The sequence below is a fragment of the Arachis hypogaea genome, chromosome 16, assembly GCF_003086295.3.
Source record: "Arachis hypogaea cultivar Tifrunner chromosome 16, arahy.Tifrunner.gnm2.J5K5, whole genome shotgun sequence".
In the NCBI taxonomy this organism is placed as follows: Eukaryota; Viridiplantae; Streptophyta; class Magnoliopsida; order Fabales; family Fabaceae; genus Arachis; species Arachis hypogaea.
Genome location: NC_092051.1, coordinates 68,821,211 through 68,840,698, shown reverse-complemented (window position 1 = coordinate 68,840,698; position 19,488 = coordinate 68,821,211). Strand labels below are relative to the sequence as shown.

Genomic DNA, 19,488 nt, shown 5'->3' with positions numbered 1-19,488 from the left:
ATTCCAGGATCCCAAAACTTGCTTTTACACCCACTTTTGTCGGGATCTGTATTTTTCCAGCCGGGTGATAAGTAATTTGAATTCTCACTACAGCTACCAAACAACTTTCTAGACCCATTCAATTGAGCTTTATACCAACCTTTGCGTTTGAACTTAAAGCTTCCAACCATGATGAACCTTGCAGGACAATTCTTACCACTGGCCATCTTCCTCTTACTCTTAATATCACAAAGAGCTCTAAGTTGACCATCCGTCTCCAGTAGCCCATATTCAAGTGGGATTAGAAAGCTACGGGATATGAATTTTACCCACTTGAATGTTGTGAAGGATGATGGCAACTTAGGGGGAGGTATTTTTAATGAAATTGCAAGTTCCCCTTGTGCTCTTCTCTGATAATTACCACCTCTTTGCAAGCTTCTTCAATTTCAACATCTTCCTCTTGACAGCTCTCTTCCAATTTAATCTCCTCTTCATTGCTTTCCAAGGGCATGGGAGGTTGTGCTTCTTCCTCTTGAATCTCCATCTCTTGATCAACCTCTTCCAAGTCTTCAACTATGATATGCTTTGGAGGTTGTACACCCTCCTCAGCATCAATTACAACCGTCTTGGAAGGAGGCTCTATGTCTTGACTTTCCCATGGAGGTTCTACATCTCCTAAGTCTTCAACCACTTCTTCTTCTTCTTGAACAATGACAGCTTCTTCTACTTGTTCTAGTACGAATTCATTCTCTGTCTTGTCCACTGGGGTTTCTGGTATCTCCTTCATGCTATGCTCTTCACTAGACTGTCCACATGGGGCTGTGGCTGATCCTTGTGTATTTAAGCGTCTAGAAGCCCATTGAATCATTGCTTGCTCCAGTTGTTGAATGGTTGTTTGAAATTTAATTACTGTTTCCCTTAGGCGATCCTCCGCTTCTCAGGTTGCCGGACTTGGACATGCTACAAAAGAAAGTGGTGGTGGTTGGGAGTGATTGGATTGGAATTGGGGTGGTTCTATATATGGTTCATATGGCTCATAAGGTGGTTGGTATGGTGGTTGAGGGTTAGGGTCATATGGAGGTGAATGGCGGAAAGGGGCTTGTGAGTTTGGTGGTCCAAAGTTATGTTGAGGAAAGGATTCATAGGCATATGGTGGTGGTTGTTGATAATTAAAAGAGTGCTCACCATAGCCATTGCCTTGATATGCATCACAGAATGGTTGTTGATGGTCCATTGGAGGTGGTTGTTGCCATGAGGGTTGATTAAATCCTTGTGGCTCCTCCCATCTTTGATTCTTCCAACTTTGATGCATATTTTCATTATAGTTTCCATTCCTAACAACAACATTGGAATCAAACTTGAAGCGAGAGGGGTGAGAATTCATAGTAACTAATAAAAATTTAAAAACAAAAATAAAAACAAATTGAAATTAAAAAGTTATTTAAAATTTGAATTTGAAATTTTTTTTTGAAATAAGATAAGATAAGATAAAAATTTTAAAAATAAAAATCTGAAAAAAAAATTTTTTAATAACTAAATAAAAATAAATAACCTCTTAATTTATGGAAAAGCGAAAATAAAAACAAAAATAAAAACAAATAAACAAGTAAAAGAAAAATATTTACAATAACCAATAATAAGGCACACGTTTGCAATTCCCCGGCAACGGTGCCATTTTGATGAGAGAACTTTTGCGTGGTCTAGAAATTTGCGGATAAATCCTCGTTGCAAGTATAGTTTCTAAACCTTCAAAAGTCCTTTCATACAAACATTTTGGTTGTCACAAGTAACAAACCCCTTTTAAAATTGATAATCGAGTATTTAAACCTCGAGTCATCTTCTCAAGGAATTGCAGGGAGGTATGTTCTTATTATTGGTTATGAGTTTGTAAATTGGGGGAATTTGGAGTTTGGGCAATGGGCACAGGTATATTTTTAAAGCAATAAAAATAAATAAATAACTGAAAAATAAGCTTTTGGCAAGATATGAGAACCAGAAATCCTATCCTTGTTATCCTTATCAGATGTGATGAGAATTGGATTTCAATCCCACTTAGTTAAGTCAAGTGGACTAATTAGCTTGATTCTCAAGTCCTAGTCAACTCCTGTGGAGAGACTAGTGTTAGAGCAATTCTAGCTAAAGCAAAATCTGCCAATTTCAACCACTCCTGAGTTTGACAACTCAAGTGTTACCAATTACCTAACCAAAGCCAAAAGGAAGAAAATATCTAAATTAAATTAAAAGCAAAGCGATCTTAAATCTGAAATACCTCAAATAATATTAATTAAGAAAATCATAACATGAATGTAGCATAAGCCAAATAGGCAACATAACTAATATAAGCATTAAAGTATCTGAACGTAAGAGATAAATATAAAGTAAAAGAACGTTGAACCTGGGATTGAGAGTCACTCCTAAAACTAAGAGAAATCCTAAATCCTAATCCTAAGAGAAAGGAGAGAACCTCTCTCTCTAAAAACTACATCTACTCCTAAAATTATGAATTATGAGAGCCTCCTTTGAATGAATGCATTTTCCCATTTTATTGCCTCTAATCTGTGTTTTCTGGGCCGCAAACTGGGTCAAAAACAGTCCAGAATTCTCTGGGTTCGAATTTTGCCACGCTGGATTTCCGTCATTGCGACGCGGCCGCATGGATCACGCGGTCGCGTCGCCTAGCGTCAGGGAAACTATATCATATTATATATCAAATCGAAGCCCCGGTCGTTAGCTTTCTAACGCAATGGGAACCGTATCGTTTGGACCTCTGTAGCTAAAGTTATAGCCGTTTGAGTGTAGAGAGGTCAGGCTGGACAGCTTAGCAATTTCTCCAACTTCTTGTATTCCTTCCACTTTTGCATGCTTCCTTTCTATCCTCTAAACCATTCCTGCCCTATAATCTCTGAAATCACTTAACACACATATCAAGGCATCTAATGGTGATAAGAGAGGATTAATAATAAGCAAATATAAGATCAAAGAAGCATGTTTTCAATCAAAGCACATAATTAGGAAGGCAAATGTAAAACCATGCGAATAGTATGAATAAGTGGGTAAAGAGTAGATAAAAACCACTCAATTGAGCACAAGATAAACCATAAAATAGTGGTTTATTACACACCAAGGAGCCTTGTGCACCCCATGACACGGCCAGGACATGGAGACCTCAGTTCAAAATTCCAACTGAGCTCTAGTGTCACGCAACATGTCCAAGGGAGGCTGGCGCACCAAAAATTGAAGAAGCATGGCAAGTTGGGCGCTCAGTTTGGTTTTCCAACTGAGCTTGCCCCTGGGAGGTGCACTTGGGCCAAAATTCACCAAAATCCAATTTAATTCATTTCTTCACCAAATTTGAAAGCCCATCCAAATTCTAAAATCTAAGAATAGAAAGTGTATAAATAGAAGCTAGTTTGATTTAGTTAGGACCTCTAGACTTTACTTTGAATTTTTCTTTTAGCTTTCATTTTTCATTTTGAGCTTTTACTTTTGAATTGAGATCTTAGAGAATTGGGAAGGAGAATTGATCTCTCTTCTTCCTTGTTCTTGCTTGAGCACTCTTTACTTTTCTTGCTTTGGATCTTGGGTGAAGAATTGAAGAACTTCTGTTTCAATCTCACCTTGAGATCTTGTTTTAATCTTCTGCATAATTGAATTTCAGTTTCTATTTACTACTTCAGTCTTCTACTCTTCTGCAATTTAATTTCCTTTATTTCTTTTGCAATTGTTCTTGTTGGATCCAGGAAGGATTTGAGATCTAGACTTGTTATCTAGTCTCTTCCACTCCTGAGATCTTCAACCACTTTTAAATTGCTGTAAATTAAGCATTGCTCACTTTCTGTTTTTTTTTTCAAGAATTTTTACTTTTCTGTTTAGATCTAATTCAATTCAATTACTCCTTTACTCTTCTGTTTATTGCAATTCACTTGTTCTCGTTTAAATTCTGCAATCCCAATTCCCAATTCCTTTTATAATTCAAGCAATTTACATTTCTTACACTTTAAGATTCAGTCATTTACATTTCTTGCAATTTAAGTTTCTGCAATTTATATTACTTGCACTCTAAGATTCAACACTTTTACTTCCTTTGCTCTTTAATTTACAGCAATTACCCCTCTCCCTTTACATTTCAAGCAATTTAACTTCTGTCAATTACAAACCTCTCAACCAACACTTGATTCGCTTGACTAAATCAACCACTAAACTAAAATTGCTCAATCCTTCAATCCCGGTGGGATCGACCTCACTCATGTGAGTTATTATTACTTGATGCGACCCGGTACACTTGCCGGTGAGTTTTGTGTTGGATCGTTTTCCACACATCACGGGGCCCGTGTGAGCTTGCCAAAAATCAGGTCATTGAGGCTCGCTTTAGCTAAACTATTCAAGATAGCATCGTTTAAAGAACGAGGGTAAGCACGACGTAAAAAAAAGATGCAACACCAGGACTTCCCAGGAGGTCACCCATCCTAGTACTACTCTCGCCCAAGCACGCTTAACTGTGGAGTTCTAATAGGATCTGGTGCATTAGTGCTGGTATGATCCACCTATTAAAGTATGCGCACACAATTTTCATAAGCATGTCTTGCGACGTAGGGTAAGTCGAGCTGCAAATCCCTGGAGGGCCCGTGCGAGCTTTCTGAAAATCAGGTCATTGAGGCTCGCTTTAGCTAAACTATTCAAGATAGGGTCGTTTAAAGAACGCGGGTAAGTACGACGTGAAAAAAAAAAGAGGTGCAACACGAGGACTTCCCAGGAGGTCACCCATCGTAGTACTACTCTCTACCAAGCACACTTAACTGCAAAGTTCTGATGGGATCCGGTGCATTAGTGATGGTATGATCACACCTATTAAAGTATGCGCACACAATTATCATAAGCATGTCTCGCGACGTAGGGTAAGTCGAGCTGCGAATCCCTGCAGGGCACGTGCGAGCTTGCCAAAAATCAGGTCATTGAGGCTCGCTTTAGCTAAACTTTTCAAGATAGCGTCTTTTAAAGAACGAGGGTAAGCACGACGTTAAAAAAAAAGGTCCAACACCAGGGCTTCCCAGAAGGTCACCCATCCTAGTACTACTCTCGCCCAAGCACGCTTAACTGCAGAGTTCTGCTGGGATCCGGTGCATTAGTGCTGGTATGATCGCACCTATTAAAGTATGCGCACACAATTATGATAAGCATGTCTCGCGACGTAGGGTAAGTCGAGCTGCGAATCCCTGCAGGGCTCGTGCGAACTTGCCGAAACTCAGGTGATTGAGGCTCGCTTTAGCTAAACTATTCAAGATAGCGTCGTTTAAAGAACGAGGATAAGCACGACGTAAAAAAAAATGTTCAACACGAGGACTTCCAAGGAGGTCACCCATCCTAGTACTACTCTAGCCCAAGCACGTTTAACTGCGAAGTTCTGATGGTATCCGGTTAATTAGTGCTGGTATGATCGCACCTTTTAAAGTATGCGCACACAATTATCAAAAGCATGTCTTGCGACGTAGGGTAAGTCGAGCTGCGAATCGCTGCGGGGCCCATGCGAGCTTGCCGAAAATCCGGTCATTGAGGCTCGCTTTAGCTAAACTATTCAAGATAGCGTCGTTTAAAGAACGAGGGTAAGCACGACGTTAAAAAAATAGGTGCAACACGAGGACTTCCTAGGAGGTCACCCATCCTAGTACTACTCTCGCCCAAGTACGCTTAACTGTGGAGTTCTGATGGGATCCGGTGCATTAGTGCTGGTATAATCGCACCTATTAAAGTATGTGCACATAATTATCATAAGCATGTCTCGCGACATAGGGTAAGTCGAGCTGCGAATCACTGTGGGGCCCCTGTGAGTTTGCCGAAAATCAGGTCATTGAGGCTCGCTTTAGCTAAACTATTCAAGATAGCGTCGTTTAAAGAACGAGGGTAAGCACGACGTAAAAAAAAAAGGTTCAACACGAGGACTTCCAAGGAGGTCACCCATCCTAGTACTACTCTAGCCCAAGCACGCTTAACTGCGGAGTTCTGATGGTATCCGGTGAATTAGTGCTGGTATGATCGCACCTATTAAAGTATGCGCACACAATTATCATAAGCATGTCTTGCGACGTAGGGTAAGTCGAGCTGCGAATCCCTGCGGGGCCCATGCGAGCTTGCCGAAAATCTGGTCATTGAGGCTCGCTTTAGCTAAACTATTCAAGATAGCGTCGTTTAAAGAACGAGGGTAAGCAGGGTGTTAAAAAAAAAGGTGCGACACGAGGACTTCCTAGGAGGTCACCCATACTAGTACTACTCTCGCCCAAGCACGCTTAACTGCGGAGTTCTGACGGGATCCGGTGCATTAATGCTGGTATAATCGCACCTATTAAAGTATACGCACATAATTATAATAAGCATGTCTCGCGACGTCGGGTAAGTCGAGCTGCGAATCCCTGCGTGGTCCGTGCGAGCTTGCCGAAAATCAGGTAATTGAGGCTCGCTTTCGCTAAACTATTCAAGATAGCGTCGTTTAAAGAACGAGGGTAAGCACGACGTAAAAAAAAAAGGTTCAACACGAGGACTTCCTAGGAGGTCACCCATCCTAGTACTACTCTAGCCCAAGCACGCTTAACTGCGGAGTTCTGATGGTATCCGGTGAATTAGTGATGGTATGATCGCACCTATTAAAGTATGCGCACATAATTATCATAAGCATGTCTCGCGACGTAGGGTAAGTCGAGCTGCGAATCCCTGTGGGGCACGTGCGAGCTTGCGGAAAATTAGGTCATTGAGGCTCGCTTTAGCTAAACTGTTCAAGATAGGGTCGTTTAAATAACGAGGGTAAGCACGACGTTAAAAAATAAAGGTGCAACACCAGGACTTCCCAGAAGGTCACCCATCATAGTACTACTCTCGCCCAAGCACGCTTAACTGCAGAGTTCTGATGGGATCCGATGCATAAGTACTTGTATGATCGCACCTATTAAAGTATGCCCACACAATTAGGATAAGCATGTCTCGCGACGTAGGGTAAGTCGAGCTGCGAATACCTGCGGGGCTCGTGCGAGCTTGCCGAAAATCAGGTCATTGAGGCTCGCTTTAGCTAAACTATTCAAGATAGCGTCGCTTAAGGAACGAGGGTAAGCACGACGTTAAAAAAAAGAAAAAAAAAAAGGTGCAACACGAGGACTTCCCAGGTCACCCATCCTAGTACTACTCTCGCCCAAGCACGCTTAACTACGTAGTTCTGATGGGATCCGGTGCATTAGTGCTGCTATGATCGCACCTGTTAAAGTATGCGTAGACAATTATCATAAGCATGTCTCGCGACGTAGGGTAAGTCGAGCTGCGAATCCCTGCGGGCCCGTGCGAGCTTGCCGAAAATAAGGTAATTGAGGCTCGCATTAGCTAAACTATTCAAGATAGCGACGTTTAAAGAATGAGGGTAAGCACGATGTAAAAAAAAGGTGCAACACGAAGACTTCCGTCACCTATCCTAGTACTACTCTCGCCCAAGCATGCTTAACTACGGAGTTCTGATGGGATCCGGTGAGTTAGTGCTGGTATGATCGCACCTGTTAAAGTATGCGCACACAATTATCATAAGCATGTCTCGCGACGTAGGGTAAGTCGAGCTGTGAATCCATGCGGGGCCCATGCGAGCTTGCCGAAAATCAGGTAATTGAGGCTCACTTTAGCTAAACTATTCAAGATAGCGTCGTTTAAAAAACGAGGGTAAGCACGACGTAAAAAAAAAAAAAAAGAGGTGCAATACGAGGACCTCCGAGGAGGTCACCGATCCTAGTACTACTCTCGCCCAAGCACGCTTAACTGCGGAGTTCTAATGGGATCCGGTGCCGTAGTGCTGGTATGATCGCACCTATTAAAGTATGCGCACATAATTATCATAAGCATGTCTCGCGACGTAGGTTAAGTCGAGCTGCGAATCCCTGCGGGCCCGTGCGAGCTTGCCAAAAATCAGGTAATTAAGGCTCGCTTTAGCTAAACTATTCAAGATAGCCTCGTTTAAAAAACGAGGGTTAGCACGACGTAAAAAAAAAAAAAAAGAGGTGCAACACGAGGACTTCCCAGGAGGTCACCGATCCTAGTACTACTCTCGCCCATGCACGCTTAACTGCGGAGTTCTAATGGGATCCGGTGCATTAGTGCTGGAATGATCGCACCTATTAAAGTATGCGCACATAATTATCATAAGCATGTCTCGCGACGTAGGGTAAGTCGAGCTGCGAATCCCTGCGAGGCCCGTGCGAGATTGCCGAAAATCAGGTCATTGAGGCTCGCTTTAGCTAAACTATTCAAGATAGCGTCGTTTAAAGAACGTGGGTAAGCACGACGTAAAAAAAAAAAAGGTGCAACACGAGGACTTCCCAGGAGGTCACCCATCCCAGTACTACTCTCGCCCAAGCACGCTTAACTGCGGAGTTCTGATGGGATCCAGTGCATTAGTGCTGGTATGATCGCACCTATTAAAGTATGCGCACATGATTATCATAAGCATGTCTCGCGACGTAGGGAAAGTCGAGCTTCGAATCCCTGCTGGGCCCGTGCGAGCTTGCCAAAAATCAGGTAATTGAGGCTCGCTTTAGCTAAACTATTCAAGATAGCGTCGTTTAAAGAACGAGGGTAAGCACGACGTAAAAAAATAAAAAAAAAAATAAGAGGTGCAACACGAGGACTTCGCAGGAGGTCACCCATCCTAGTACTACTACCGCCCAAGCACGCTTAACTGCGGAGTTCTGATGGGATCCGGTGCGTTAGTGCTGGAATGATCGCACCTATTAAAGTATGCACACATAATTATCATAAGCATGTCTCGCGACATAGGGTAAGTCGAGCTGCGAATCCCTGCGAGGCCCGTGCGAGATTGCCGAAAATCAGGTCATTGAGGCTCGTTTTAGCTAAACTATTCAAGATAGCGTCGTTCAAAGAACGAGGGCAAGCACGACGTAAAAAAAAGGTGCAACACGAGGAATTCCCAGGAGGTCACCCATCCTAGTACTACTCTCGCCCAAGCACGCTTAGCTGCGGAGTTCTGATGGGACCCGGTGCATTAGTGCTGGAATGATCGCACCTGTTAAAGTATGCGCACACAATTATCATAAGCATGTCCCGCGACGTAGGATAAGTTAAGCTGCGAATCCCTGCGTGGCCCGTGCGAGCTTGCCGAAAATCAGGTCATTGAGGCTCGCTTTAGCTAAACTATTCAAGATAGCGTCGTTTAAAGTACGAGGGTAAGCACGACGTAAAAAAAAAAAATAAGAGGTGCAACACGAGGACTTCGCAGGAGGTCACCCATTGTAGTACTACTCTCGCCCAAGCACGCATAACTGCGGAGTTCTGATGGGATCCGGTGCATTTGTGCTGGTATGATCGCACCAATTAAAGTATGCGCACATAATTATCATTAGCATCTCTCGCGACGTAGGGTAAGTCGAGCTGCGAATCCCTGCGGGGCCCGTGCGAGCTTGCCGAAAATTAGGTAATTGAGGCTCGCTTTAGCTAAACTATTCAAGATAGCGTCGTTTAAAGAACGAGGGTAAGAACGACGTAAAAAAAAGAGGTGCAACACGTGGACTTCACAGGAGGTCACCCATCCTAGACCTACTCTCGCCCAAGCACGCTTAGCTGCGGAGTTCTGATGGGATCCGGTGCATTAGTGCTGGTATGATCGCACCTGTTAAAGTATGCGCACACAATTATCATAAGCATGTCTCGCGACGTAGGGTAAGTCGAGCTGCGAATCCCTGCGGGCACGGGCGAGCTTGCCGATAATCAGGTCATTGAGGCTCGCATTAGCTAAACTATTCAAGATAGCGTCGTTTAAGGAACGAGGGTAAGCACGACGTAAAAAAAAAAAAAAAAAAAAAAAAAAAAAAAAAAAAAAAAAAAAAAAAAAAAAAAAAAAAAAAAAAAAAAAAAAAAAGAGAGAGGTGCAGCACGAGAACTTCCCAAGAGGCCACCCATCCTAGTACTACTCTCGCCCAAGCACGCTTAACTGCGAAGTTCTGATGGGATCCGGTACATTAGTGCTGGTATGATCGCACCTATTAAAGTATGCGCACATAATTATCATAAGCATCTCTCGCGACGTAGGGTAAGTTGAGCTGCAAATCCCTGCGGGGCCCGTGCGAGCTTGCCGAAAATCAGGTCATTGAGGCTTGCTTTAGCTAAACTCTTCAAGATAGCGTCGTTTAAAGAACTAGGGTAAGCACGACGTAAAAAAAAAAAGGTGCAACACGAGGACTTCCTAGGAGGTCACCCATCCTAGTACTACTCGCGCCCAAGCACGGTTAACTGCGGAGTTCTGATAGGATCCGGTGCATTAGTGCTGGTATGATCGCACCTATTAAAGTATGCGCACACAATTATCATAAGCATGTCTTGCGACGTAGGGTAAGTCGAGCTGCGAATCCCTGCGGGGCCCATGCGAACTTGCCGAAAATCTGGTCATTGAGGCTCGCTTTAGCTAAACTATTCAAGATAGCATCGTTTAAAGAACGAGGGTAAGAACGACGTTAAAAAAAAAGGGTGCAACACGAGGACTTTCAAGGAGGTCACCCATCCTAGTACTACTCTCGCCCAAGCACGCTTAACTGCGGAGTTCTGATTGGATCCGGTGCATTAGTGCTGGTATAATCGCACCTATTAAAGTATGCGCACATAATTATCATAAGCATGTCTCGCGACGTAGGGTAAGTCGAGCTACGAATCCCTGCGTGGCTCGTGCTAGCTTGCCGAAAATCAGGTAATTGAGGCTCGCTTTAGCTAAACTATTCAAGATAGCGTCGTTTAAAGAACGAGGGTAAGCACGACGTAAAAAAAAAGAAAAAAAAAGGTGCAACACGAGGACTTCGCAGGAGGTCACCCATCCTAGTACTACTCTCGCCCAAGCACCCTTAACTGCAGAGTTCTGATGGGATCCGTTGCATTAGTGTTGGTATGATCTCACCTATTAAAGTATGCGCACATAATTATCATAAGCATATCTCGCGACGTAGGGTAAGTCGAGCTGCGAATCCCTGCGGGGCCCATGTGAGCTTGCCGAAAATCAGGTCATTGAGGCTCGCTTTAGCTAAATTATTCAAGATAGCGTCGTTTAAAGAACGAGGGTAAGCACGACGAAAAAAAAAAAAAGATGCAACACAAGGACTTCCCAGGAGGTCATCCATCCTAGTACTACTCTCGCCCAAGCACGCTTAACTGCGGAGTTCTGATAGGATCCGGTGCATTAGTGCTGGTATGATCGCACCTATTAAAGTATGCGCACAAAATTATCATAAGGATGTCTTGCGACGTAGGGTAAGTCGAGCTGCGAATCCCTGCGGGGCTCATGCGAGCTTGCCGAAAATCCGGTCATTGAGGCTCGCTTTAGCTAAACTATTCAAGATAGCGTCGTTTAAAGAACGAGGGTAAGCACGACGTTAAACAAAAAGGTGCAACATGAGGACTTCCTAGGAGGTCACCCATCCTAGTACTACTCTCGCCCAAGCACGCTTAACTGCGGAGTTCTGATGGCATCCGGTGCATTAGTGCTGGTATAATCGCACCTATTAAAGTATGCGCACATAATTATCATAAGCATCTCTCGCGACGTAGGGTAAGTCGAGCAACGAATCCCTGCGTGGCCCGTGCGAACTTGCCGAAAATCAGGTAATTGAGGCTCGCTTTAGCTAAACTACTCAAGATAGCGTCGTTTAAAGAACGAGGGTAAGAATGGCGTAAAAAAAAAGAAAAAAAAAGGGTCAACACGAGGACTTCCCAGGAGGTCACCCATCCTAGTACTACTCTTGCCCAAGCACGCTTAACTTCGGAGTTCTGATGGGATCCGGTGCATTAGTGCTGGTATGATCGCACCTATTAAAGTATGCGCACATAATTATCATAAGCATCTCTCGCGACGTAGGGTAAGTCGAGCTGCGAATCCCTACGGGTCCCGTGTGAGCTTACTGAAAATCAGGTAATTGAGGCTCGCTTTAGCTAAACTATTCAAGATAGCGTCGTGTAAAGAACGAGGGTAAGCACGACGTAAAAAAAAAAGGGTCAACACGAGGACTTCCCAGGAGGTCACCCATCCTAGTACTACTCTTGCCCAAGCATGCTTAACTTCGGAGTTCTAATGGGATCCGGTGCATTAGTGCTGGTATGATCGCACCTATTAAAGTATGCGCACATAATTATCGTAAGCATCTCTCGCGACGTAGGGTAAGTCGAGCTGCGAATCCCTGCGGGTCCCGTGCAAGCTTACTGAAAATCAGGTAATTGAGGCTCGCTTTAGCTAAACTATTCAAGATAGCGTCGTTTAAAGAACGAGGGTAAGCACGAGGTAAAAAAAAAAAGGTGCAACACAAGGACTTCCCAGGAGGTCACCCATCCTAGTACTACTCTCACCCAAGCACGCTTAACTGCGAGGTTCTGATGGGATCCGGTACATTAGTGCTGGTATGATCGCACCTATTAAAGTATGCGCACATAATTATCATAAGCATCTCTCGTGACATAGGGTAAGTCGAGCTGCGAATCCATGCGGGGCCCGTGCGAGCTTGTCGAATATCAGGTAATTGAGGATCGCTTTAGCTAAGGTGTTCAAGATAACGTCGTTTAAAGAACGAGGGTAAGCACGACGTAAAAAAAAAAGGTGCAACACGAGGACATCCCAGGAGGGCACACATCCTAGTACTACTCTCGCCCAAACACGCTTAACTGCGGGGTTCTGATGGGATCCGGTGCATTAGTGCTGGTATGATCGCACCTATTAAAGTATGCGCACAAAATTATCATAAGCATCTCTCGCGACGTAGGGTAAGTCGAGCTGCGAATCCATGCGGGCCCGTGCGAGCTTGCCGAAAATCAGGTAATTGAGGCTCGCTTTAGCTAAACTATTCAAGATAGCATCGTTTAAAGAACGAGGGTAAGCACGACATAAAAAAAAGAAAAAAAAAGGTGCAACTCGAGGACTTCCCAGGAGATCACCCATCCTAGTACTACTCTCGCCCAAGCACGCTTAACTGCGGAGTTCTGATGGGATCCGGTGCATTAGTGCTGGTATGATCACACCTGTTAAAGTATGCGCACACAATTATCATAAGTATGTCTCGCGACGTTGGGTAAGTCGAGCTACGAATCCCTACGGGGCCCGTGCGAGCTTGCCGAAAATCAGGTAATTGAGGCTCGCTTTAGCTAAACTATTCAAGATAGCGTCGTTTAAAGAACGAGGGTAAGAACGACGTAAAAAAAAAAAAAAAAAAAAAAAAAAAAAAAAAAAAAAAAAAAAAAAAGAGAGGTGCAACACGAGGACTTCCCAGGAGGTCACCCATCCTAGTACTACTCTCGCCTAAGCACGCTTAACTGCTGAGTTCTTATGGGATCCGGTGCATTAGTGCTGGTATGATCACACCTATTAAAATATGCGCACCTAATTATCACATGCATGTCTCGTGACGTAGGGTAAGTCGAGCTGCGAATCCCTGCGGGGCCCGTGCGAGCTTGCCTAAAATCAGGTCATTGAGACTCGCTTTAGCTAAACTATTCAAGATAGCGCCGTTTAAAGAACGAGGGTAAGAACGACGTAAAAAAAAAAAAAAAAAAAGAGGTGCAACACGAGGACTTCCCAGGAGGTCACCCATCCTAGTACTACTCTCCCCCAAGCACGCTTAACTGCGGAGTTCTGATGGGATCCGGTGGATTAGTGCTGGTATGATCGCACCTATTAAAATATGCGCACATAATTATCATATGCATGTCTCGCGACGTAGGGTAAGTCGAGCTGCGAATCCCTGCGGGGCCCGTGGGAGCTTGCCTAAAATCAGGTCATTGAGACTCGCTTTAGCTAAACTATGCAAGATTGCGCCGTTTAAAGAACGAGGGTAAGCACGACGTAAAAAAAAAAAAAAAAAAAAAAAAAAAAAAAAAGTGTTGCAACTCGAGGACTTCCCAGGAAGTCACCCATCCTAGTACTACTCTCGCCCAAGCACGCTTAACTGCAGAGTTCTTATGGGATCTGGTGCATTAGTGCTGGTATGATCACACCTATTAAAATATGCGCACATAATTATCATATGCATGTCTCGCGACGTAGGGTAAGTCGAGCTGCGAATCCCTGCGGGGCCCGTGGGAGCTTGCCTAATATCAGGTCATTGAGACTCGCTTTAGCTAAACTATTCAAGATAGCGCCGTTTAAAGAACGAGGGTAAGCACGACGTAAAAAAAAAAAAAAAAAAAAAAAAAAAAAAAAAAAAAAAAAAAAAAAAAGAGGTGCAACACGAGGACTTCCCAGGAGGTCACCGATCCTAGTACTACTCTCGCCCAAGCACGTTTAACTGCGGAGTTCTGATGGGATCCGGTGGATTAGTGCTGGTATGATCGCACCTATTAAAATATGAGCACATAATTATCATATGCATGTCTCGCGACGTAGGGTAAGTCGAGCTGCGAATCCCTGCGGGTCCCGTGGGAGCTTGCCTAAAATCAGGTCATTGAGACTCGCTTTAGCTAAACTATGCAAGATTGCGCCGTTTAAAGAACGAGGGTAAGCACGACGTAAAAAAAAAAAAAAAAAAAAAAAAAAAAAAAAAAAAAAAGAGGTGCAACACGAGGACTTCCCAGGAGGTCACCCATCCTAGTACTACTCTCGCCCAAGCACGCTTAACTGCGGAGTTCTGATGGGATCCGGTGCATTAGTGCTGGTATGATAGCACCTATTAAAATATGCGCACATAATTATCATATGCATGTCTCGCGACGTAGGGTAAGTCGAGCTGCGAATCCCTGCGGGGCCCGTGCGAGCTTGCCGAAAATCAGGTAATTGAGGCTCGCTTTAGCTAAACTATTCAAGATAGCGTCGTTTAAAGAACGAGGGTAAGCACGACGTAAAAAAAAAAGGGTCAACACGAGGACTTCCCAGGAGGTCACCCATCCTAGTACTACTCTTGCCCAAGCATGCTTAACATCGGAGTTCTAATGGGATCCGGTGCATTAGTGCTGGTATGATCGCACCTATTAAAGTATGCGCACTTAATTATCATATGCATCTCTCGCGACGTAGGGTAAGTCGAGCTGCGAATCCCTGCGGGTCCCGTGCAAGCTTACTGAAAATCAGGTAATTGAGGCTCGCTTTAGCTAAACTATTCAAGATAGCGTCGTTTAAAGAACGAGGGTAAGCACGACGTAAAAAAAAAAAGGTGCAACACAAGGACTTCCCAGGAGGTCACCCATCCTAGTACTACTCTCACCCAAGCACGCTTAACTGCGGAGTTCTGATGAGATCCAGTGCATTGGTGCTGGTATGATCCCACCTATTAAAGTATGCGCACACAATTATCGTAAGCATGTCTCGCGATGTAGGGTAAGTCGAGCTGCGAATCCATGCGGGCCCCGTGCGAGCTTGCCGAATATCAGGTAATTGAGGATCGCTTTAGCTAAGGTGTTCAAGATAACGTCGTTTAAAGAACGAGGGTAAGCACGACGTAAAAAAAAAGGTGCAACACGAGGACATCCCAGGAGGTCACACATCCTAGTACTACTCTCGCCCAAACACGCTTAACTGCGAGGTTCTGATGGGATCCGGTGCATTAGTGCTGGTATGATCGCACCTATTAAAGTATGCGCACATAATTATCATAAGCATCTCTCGTGACGTAGGGTAAGTCGAGCTGCGAATCCATGCGGGGCCCGTGCGAGCTTGTCGAATATCAGGTAATTGAGGATCGCTTTAGCTAAGGTGTTCAAGATAACGTCGTTTAAAGAACGAGGGTAAGCACGACGTAAAAAAAAAAGGTGCAACACGAGGACATCCCAGGAGGTCACACATCCTAGTACTACTCTCGCCCAAACACGCTTAACTGCGGGGTTCTGATGGGATCCGGTGCATTAGTGCTGGTAGGATCGCACCTATTAAAGTATGCGCAAAAAATTATCATAAGCATCTCTCGCGACGTAGGGTAAGTCGAGCTGCGAATCCATGCGGGCCCGTGCGAGCTTGCCGAAAATCAGGTAATTGAGGCTCGCTTTAGCTAAACTATTCAAGATAGCATCGTTTAAAGAACGAGGGTAAGCACGACATAAAAAAAAGAAAAAAAAAGGTGCAACACGAGGACTTCCCAGGAGATCACCCATCCTAGTACTACTCTCGCCCAAGCACGCTTAACTGCGGAGTTCTGATGGGATCCGGTGCATTAGTGCTGGTATGATCACACCTGTTAAAGTATGCGCACACAATTATCATAAGTATGTCTCGCGACATAGGGTAAGTCGAGCTGCGAATCCCTACGGGGCCCGTGCGAGCTTGCCGAAAATCAGGTAATTGAGGCTCGCTTTAGCTAAACTATTCAAGATAGCGTCGTTTAAAGAACGAGGGTAAGAACGACGTAAAAAAAAAAAGGTGCAACACGAGGACTTCCGTCACCTATCCTAGTACTACTCTCGCCCAAGCACGCTTAACTACGGAGTTCTGATGGGATCCGGTGAGTTAGCGCTGGTATGATCGCACCTGTTAAAGTATGCGCACACAATTATCATAAGCATGTCTCGCGACGTAGGGTAAGTCGAGCTGCGAATCCCAACGGGGACCGTGCGAGCTTGCCGAAAATCAGGTAATTGAGGCTCGCTTTAGCTAAACTATTCAAGATAGCGTCGTTTAAAGAACGAGGGTAAGCACGACGTAAATAAAATAAAAAAAAATAAGAGGTGCAACACGAGGACTTCCCAGGAGGTCACCCATCCTAGTACTACTCTCGCCCAAGCACGCTTAACTGCGGAGTTCTGATGGGATCCGGTGCATTAGTGTTGGTATAATTGCACCTATCAAAGTATGCGAAAATAATTGTCATAAGCATGTCTTGCGACGTAGGGTAAGTCGAGCTGCGAATCCCTGCGGCGCCCGTGCGAGATTGCCGAAAATCAGGTCATTGAGGCTCGCTTTAGCTAAACTATTCAAGATAGCGTCGTTTAAAGAACGAGAGTAAGCACGACATAAAAAAAAATAAAAAAATAAAAAAGAAAAAGGTGCAATACGAGGACTTCCCAAGAGGTCACCCATCCTAGTACTACTCTCGCCCAAGCACGCTTAACTGCGGAGTTCTGATGGGATCCGGTGCATTAGTGCTGGTATGATCGCACCTGTTAAAGTATGCGCACACAATTATCATAAGCATGTCTCGCGATGTAGGGTAAGTCGAGCTGCAAATCCTTGCGGGGCCCGTGCGAGCTTGCCGAAAATCAGGTAATTGACGCCTGCTTTAGCTAAACTATTCAAGATAGAGTCTTTTAAAGAACGAAGGTAAGAACGACGTAAAAAAAAAAAAGGTGCAACACGAGGACTTCCCAGGAGGTCACCCATCCTAGTACTACTCTCGCGCAAGCAAGCTTAACTGCGGAGTTCTGATGGGATTCGGTGCATTAGTGCTGGTATGATAGCACCTGTTAAAGTATGCACACACAATTATCATAAGCATGTCTTGCGACGTAAGGTAAGTCGAGCTGTAATCCCTACGGGCCCAGGCGAGCTTGCCGAAAATTAGGTCATTGAGGCTCGCTTTAGCTAAACTATTCAAGATAGCGTCATTTAAGGAACGAGGGTAAGCATGACGTAATAAAAAAAAAAGAGAGAGAGAGAGAGGTGCAGCACGAGAACTTCCCAAGAGGTCACCCATCCTAGTACTACTCTCGCCCAAGCACGCTTAACTGCGAAGTTCTGATGGGATCCAGTACATTAGTGCTGGTATGATCGCACCTATTAAAGTATTCGCACATAATTATCATAAGCATCTCTCGCGACGTAGGGTAAGTCGAGCTGCGAATCCCTGCGGGGCCCGTGCGAGCGTGCCGAAAATCAGGTCATTGATTCTTGCTTTAGCTAAAGTATTCAAGATAGCGTTGTTTAAAGAACGAGGGTAAGCACGACGTTAAAAAAAAAAGGTGCAACACCAGGACTTCCCAGAAGGTCACCCATAGTAACAACCCTGATTTTCGAGTACATGAGATCTTTTCTAAAAGTACGGATTTTTCCGAAAGATCAGTAAAGGGAACACCTCTGCTATATCATCAAGCATCTTAATCCTCATTATCATTATGTCATCCTTAAGCTAGAACCTCCTTTGAGGCAAGCTCGATAATGCAATCACGAAGAACCTAGTTTTTGAACCGTATCGGTTGGCAGTTTTGATTCTAATTTTCGTAAATAGTCTCTGTTTGATGAACCGGACTCGATTCATGAGAGGAGAGAGATAATAGTATAATATTATCATTATATTAGTATTATAAAATGCTTGAATGATATTATAAGGTTACCTGGTCTGTTTTTGTTAAAAACAGAAAATCGATTTAACCGAGTTTACGGTTTACTGGTGCAGCTTAGCACCAGCACTCTCTGATGAATTTAGCAATGCTAAGGCCTCATTATACATGTTCTATTCTCATAATAAATATGTTACTAGTGTCATTTATGCTAGTAGCTCAGAAAATAATTTTTAGAGATGTTTTTACGAGTGTTCCGGTACACCTAGTTTTAGTGGTCGTACACCAGAGATATTTTAATATTATTTTAATCCACCTCCAAGCCAACCAATCACAACTCACCTTACCCCCCCAAGACCTCCAAGGCTGTCTCATTTCATCATTTTGGCCGAAAATAACAAGAGAGAAAAGAGAGAAACTTTCATGAACACTTAATCTTCAAAGCTTGATTTCTTCTGAACTAAAACTCAAACCAAAACTCCGATTTCACCAAAATGATCCTCTCTTCTTCCTCTACATAACCATTTAACTTATCAAGGATGGAAATAAGGTGAGATGGCTGTCTCCCTCACATTTCAATTCGGTTTTCAAGGAAAACCATGCAAAACATGTGTTTTCTTGATGTTCTTCCTTAGGAATCATGCTTAACTTGACTTGAGGGCCAAGAAACGTGAATTTCCAGCAAGTATAAGGTGAGATATCTCTTCCTAACATACTGAGTGAGATTTGGTCAGTTGAGAGTTTTTGGATTTAAAGTTGTTCTTGATGTGATTTAGGAGGAAAAAGTGCTTAAGGACCACCTGAAAGTTTAACCGAATTAGGAGCAGCAAAACCAGGTAGGGTGTCACGAAATTAATCTTGATTATTTGTGTTTGAGTTGTGTGAATGTTGTATGATTTGGCTGTGCTAAAAATTGGTTGCATATATGATTGATTCTTGGTGAAAATTTGGTGAAATTTTGATGAAATTTGATGAAATTTAAGCTTTAAAGTTCATGTTCTTGGAGCAGCTGGAAAACGAAACCCTAGGCCCTGAATTGGGGTTCAATTTGTGTTAAAATCATGTAGAAAAGATGGGGTTTTAGTGGCTGGGAATTTATTTTGAATTTTGGTAAAAATCGGTTGCTGAAAAGATTGAAAAACGGGTAAAAACAGAGAAAGAATCTGAAGAATTTATGAAGAACACGAAGAACACTTTGAGTGTGGTGAAGAACAATGAAGAACACCTTTTTGATCCATAAAAGGGCAAGGAAGTAAATATTTTGGTGTTTGGGGGGTTATTTTGTAATTTCAAAAAGTTAGGGTAGTA

At 43.7% G+C, this 19,488-nt stretch overlaps 39 non-coding genes and 5 pseudogenes across 39 annotated transcripts; all 44 read right to left on the bottom strand.

Annotated features, from left to right (window-relative positions):
- Positions 1 to 4,407: 4,407 nt before the first annotated feature.
- LOC112759553 (5S ribosomal RNA) lies at positions 4,408 to 4,527 on the bottom strand (annotated as a pseudogene).
- A 180-nt stretch (positions 4,528 to 4,707) lies between these two features.
- LOC112759457 (5S ribosomal RNA) lies at positions 4,708 to 4,826 on the bottom strand. Its single transcript, XR_003180205.1, has one exon. It is a non-coding gene; the product is annotated as a 5S ribosomal RNA (ribosomal RNA).
- A 179-nt stretch (positions 4,827 to 5,005) lies between these two features.
- Positions 5,006 to 5,124, bottom strand: LOC112759264 (5S ribosomal RNA). Its single transcript, XR_003180043.1, has one exon. It is a non-coding gene; the product is annotated as a 5S ribosomal RNA (ribosomal RNA).
- A 178-nt stretch (positions 5,125 to 5,302) lies between these two features.
- On the bottom strand, positions 5,303 to 5,421 carry LOC112759720 (5S ribosomal RNA; annotated as a pseudogene).
- Positions 5,422 to 5,600: 179 nt separating this feature from the next.
- On the bottom strand, positions 5,601 to 5,719 carry LOC112761592 (5S ribosomal RNA). Its single transcript, XR_003181980.1, has one exon. It is a non-coding gene; the product is annotated as a 5S ribosomal RNA (ribosomal RNA).
- A 179-nt stretch (positions 5,720 to 5,898) lies between these two features.
- Positions 5,899 to 6,017, bottom strand: LOC112759340 (5S ribosomal RNA). The gene has a single exon (XR_003180109.1). It is a non-coding gene; the product is annotated as a 5S ribosomal RNA (ribosomal RNA).
- Positions 6,018 to 6,196: 179 nt separating this feature from the next.
- On the bottom strand, positions 6,197 to 6,315 carry LOC112760620 (5S ribosomal RNA). Its single transcript, XR_003181052.1, has one exon. It is a non-coding gene; the product is annotated as a 5S ribosomal RNA (ribosomal RNA).
- Positions 6,316 to 6,494: 179 nt separating this feature from the next.
- Positions 6,495 to 6,613, bottom strand: LOC112759540 (5S ribosomal RNA; annotated as a pseudogene).
- Positions 6,614 to 6,793: 180 nt separating this feature from the next.
- On the bottom strand, positions 6,794 to 6,912 carry LOC112759296 (5S ribosomal RNA). Its single transcript, XR_003180069.1, has one exon. It is a non-coding gene; the product is annotated as a 5S ribosomal RNA (ribosomal RNA).
- A 190-nt stretch (positions 6,913 to 7,102) lies between these two features.
- Positions 7,103 to 7,218, bottom strand: LOC112759304 (5S ribosomal RNA). Its single transcript, XR_003180077.1, has one exon. It is a non-coding gene; the product is annotated as a 5S ribosomal RNA (ribosomal RNA).
- A 176-nt stretch (positions 7,219 to 7,394) lies between these two features.
- LOC112759569 (5S ribosomal RNA) lies at positions 7,395 to 7,507 on the bottom strand (annotated as a pseudogene).
- A 186-nt stretch (positions 7,508 to 7,693) lies between these two features.
- LOC112762157 (5S ribosomal RNA) lies at positions 7,694 to 7,812 on the bottom strand. The gene has a single exon (XR_003182508.1). It is a non-coding gene; the product is annotated as a 5S ribosomal RNA (ribosomal RNA).
- A 185-nt stretch (positions 7,813 to 7,997) lies between these two features.
- Positions 7,998 to 8,116, bottom strand: LOC112761545 (5S ribosomal RNA). The gene has a single exon (XR_003181936.1). It is a non-coding gene; the product is annotated as a 5S ribosomal RNA (ribosomal RNA).
- A 181-nt stretch (positions 8,117 to 8,297) lies between these two features.
- LOC112759668 (5S ribosomal RNA) lies at positions 8,298 to 8,416 on the bottom strand. Its single transcript, XR_003180285.1, has one exon. It is a non-coding gene; the product is annotated as a 5S ribosomal RNA (ribosomal RNA).
- A 193-nt stretch (positions 8,417 to 8,609) lies between these two features.
- Positions 8,610 to 8,728, bottom strand: LOC112761126 (5S ribosomal RNA). The gene has a single exon (XR_003181536.1). It is a non-coding gene; the product is annotated as a 5S ribosomal RNA (ribosomal RNA).
- A 177-nt stretch (positions 8,729 to 8,905) lies between these two features.
- Positions 8,906 to 9,024, bottom strand: LOC112760001 (5S ribosomal RNA). The gene has a single exon (XR_003180460.1). It is a non-coding gene; the product is annotated as a 5S ribosomal RNA (ribosomal RNA).
- Positions 9,025 to 9,210: 186 nt separating this feature from the next.
- On the bottom strand, positions 9,211 to 9,329 carry LOC112762105 (5S ribosomal RNA). The gene has a single exon (XR_003182459.1). It is a non-coding gene; the product is annotated as a 5S ribosomal RNA (ribosomal RNA).
- Positions 9,330 to 9,508: 179 nt separating this feature from the next.
- Positions 9,509 to 9,627, bottom strand: LOC112762107 (5S ribosomal RNA). Its single transcript, XR_003182461.1, has one exon. It is a non-coding gene; the product is annotated as a 5S ribosomal RNA (ribosomal RNA).
- Positions 9,628 to 9,878: 251 nt separating this feature from the next.
- LOC112761182 (5S ribosomal RNA) lies at positions 9,879 to 9,997 on the bottom strand. Its single transcript, XR_003181590.1, has one exon. It is a non-coding gene; the product is annotated as a 5S ribosomal RNA (ribosomal RNA).
- A 180-nt stretch (positions 9,998 to 10,177) lies between these two features.
- On the bottom strand, positions 10,178 to 10,296 carry LOC112761369 (5S ribosomal RNA). Its single transcript, XR_003181767.1, has one exon. It is a non-coding gene; the product is annotated as a 5S ribosomal RNA (ribosomal RNA).
- Positions 10,297 to 10,476: 180 nt separating this feature from the next.
- On the bottom strand, positions 10,477 to 10,595 carry LOC112762178 (5S ribosomal RNA). Its single transcript, XR_003182527.1, has one exon. It is a non-coding gene; the product is annotated as a 5S ribosomal RNA (ribosomal RNA).
- Positions 10,596 to 10,783: 188 nt separating this feature from the next.
- LOC112759260 (5S ribosomal RNA) lies at positions 10,784 to 10,902 on the bottom strand. The gene has a single exon (XR_003180039.1). It is a non-coding gene; the product is annotated as a 5S ribosomal RNA (ribosomal RNA).
- A 181-nt stretch (positions 10,903 to 11,083) lies between these two features.
- LOC112760951 (5S ribosomal RNA) lies at positions 11,084 to 11,202 on the bottom strand. The gene has a single exon (XR_003181363.1). It is a non-coding gene; the product is annotated as a 5S ribosomal RNA (ribosomal RNA).
- A 179-nt stretch (positions 11,203 to 11,381) lies between these two features.
- On the bottom strand, positions 11,382 to 11,500 carry LOC112762222 (5S ribosomal RNA). Its single transcript, XR_003182569.1, has one exon. It is a non-coding gene; the product is annotated as a 5S ribosomal RNA (ribosomal RNA).
- Positions 11,501 to 11,688: 188 nt separating this feature from the next.
- Positions 11,689 to 11,807, bottom strand: LOC112761439 (5S ribosomal RNA). The gene has a single exon (XR_003181833.1). It is a non-coding gene; the product is annotated as a 5S ribosomal RNA (ribosomal RNA).
- A 179-nt stretch (positions 11,808 to 11,986) lies between these two features.
- On the bottom strand, positions 11,987 to 12,105 carry LOC112762195 (5S ribosomal RNA). The gene has a single exon (XR_003182543.1). It is a non-coding gene; the product is annotated as a 5S ribosomal RNA (ribosomal RNA).
- Positions 12,106 to 12,285: 180 nt separating this feature from the next.
- LOC112762173 (5S ribosomal RNA) lies at positions 12,286 to 12,404 on the bottom strand. The gene has a single exon (XR_003182523.1). It is a non-coding gene; the product is annotated as a 5S ribosomal RNA (ribosomal RNA).
- A 179-nt stretch (positions 12,405 to 12,583) lies between these two features.
- LOC112759333 (5S ribosomal RNA) lies at positions 12,584 to 12,702 on the bottom strand. Its single transcript, XR_003180102.1, has one exon. It is a non-coding gene; the product is annotated as a 5S ribosomal RNA (ribosomal RNA).
- A 186-nt stretch (positions 12,703 to 12,888) lies between these two features.
- On the bottom strand, positions 12,889 to 13,007 carry LOC112760153 (5S ribosomal RNA). The gene has a single exon (XR_003180604.1). It is a non-coding gene; the product is annotated as a 5S ribosomal RNA (ribosomal RNA).
- Positions 13,008 to 13,228: 221 nt separating this feature from the next.
- Positions 13,229 to 13,347, bottom strand: LOC112761792 (5S ribosomal RNA). Its single transcript, XR_003182169.1, has one exon. It is a non-coding gene; the product is annotated as a 5S ribosomal RNA (ribosomal RNA).
- Positions 13,348 to 13,537: 190 nt separating this feature from the next.
- LOC112760340 (5S ribosomal RNA) lies at positions 13,538 to 13,656 on the bottom strand. The gene has a single exon (XR_003180786.1). It is a non-coding gene; the product is annotated as a 5S ribosomal RNA (ribosomal RNA).
- A 204-nt stretch (positions 13,657 to 13,860) lies between these two features.
- LOC112762197 (5S ribosomal RNA) lies at positions 13,861 to 13,979 on the bottom strand. Its single transcript, XR_003182545.1, has one exon. It is a non-coding gene; the product is annotated as a 5S ribosomal RNA (ribosomal RNA).
- Positions 13,980 to 14,199: 220 nt separating this feature from the next.
- On the bottom strand, positions 14,200 to 14,318 carry LOC112760867 (5S ribosomal RNA). The gene has a single exon (XR_003181285.1). It is a non-coding gene; the product is annotated as a 5S ribosomal RNA (ribosomal RNA).
- A 210-nt stretch (positions 14,319 to 14,528) lies between these two features.
- Positions 14,529 to 14,647, bottom strand: LOC112759691 (5S ribosomal RNA). The gene has a single exon (XR_003180287.1). It is a non-coding gene; the product is annotated as a 5S ribosomal RNA (ribosomal RNA).
- A 179-nt stretch (positions 14,648 to 14,826) lies between these two features.
- Positions 14,827 to 14,945, bottom strand: LOC112759233 (5S ribosomal RNA). Its single transcript, XR_003180012.1, has one exon. It is a non-coding gene; the product is annotated as a 5S ribosomal RNA (ribosomal RNA).
- A 180-nt stretch (positions 14,946 to 15,125) lies between these two features.
- LOC112762131 (5S ribosomal RNA) lies at positions 15,126 to 15,244 on the bottom strand. The gene has a single exon (XR_003182483.1). It is a non-coding gene; the product is annotated as a 5S ribosomal RNA (ribosomal RNA).
- Positions 15,245 to 15,422: 178 nt separating this feature from the next.
- On the bottom strand, positions 15,423 to 15,541 carry LOC112759348 (5S ribosomal RNA). The gene has a single exon (XR_003180115.1). It is a non-coding gene; the product is annotated as a 5S ribosomal RNA (ribosomal RNA).
- A 179-nt stretch (positions 15,542 to 15,720) lies between these two features.
- LOC112759345 (5S ribosomal RNA) lies at positions 15,721 to 15,839 on the bottom strand. The gene has a single exon (XR_003180113.1). It is a non-coding gene; the product is annotated as a 5S ribosomal RNA (ribosomal RNA).
- Positions 15,840 to 16,025: 186 nt separating this feature from the next.
- Positions 16,026 to 16,144, bottom strand: LOC112759831 (5S ribosomal RNA). Its single transcript, XR_003180300.1, has one exon. It is a non-coding gene; the product is annotated as a 5S ribosomal RNA (ribosomal RNA).
- Positions 16,145 to 16,324: 180 nt separating this feature from the next.
- Positions 16,325 to 16,437, bottom strand: LOC112759383 (5S ribosomal RNA; annotated as a pseudogene).
- A 192-nt stretch (positions 16,438 to 16,629) lies between these two features.
- On the bottom strand, positions 16,630 to 16,748 carry LOC112759932 (5S ribosomal RNA). Its single transcript, XR_003180394.1, has one exon. It is a non-coding gene; the product is annotated as a 5S ribosomal RNA (ribosomal RNA).
- Positions 16,749 to 16,947: 199 nt separating this feature from the next.
- LOC112759644 (5S ribosomal RNA) lies at positions 16,948 to 17,066 on the bottom strand. Its single transcript, XR_003180283.1, has one exon. It is a non-coding gene; the product is annotated as a 5S ribosomal RNA (ribosomal RNA).
- Positions 17,067 to 17,247: 181 nt separating this feature from the next.
- Positions 17,248 to 17,366, bottom strand: LOC112759217 (5S ribosomal RNA). The gene has a single exon (XR_003179996.1). It is a non-coding gene; the product is annotated as a 5S ribosomal RNA (ribosomal RNA).
- A 194-nt stretch (positions 17,367 to 17,560) lies between these two features.
- On the bottom strand, positions 17,561 to 17,679 carry LOC112760998 (5S ribosomal RNA). Its single transcript, XR_003181408.1, has one exon. It is a non-coding gene; the product is annotated as a 5S ribosomal RNA (ribosomal RNA).
- Between the last annotated feature and the right edge of the window lie 1,809 nt (positions 17,680 to 19,488).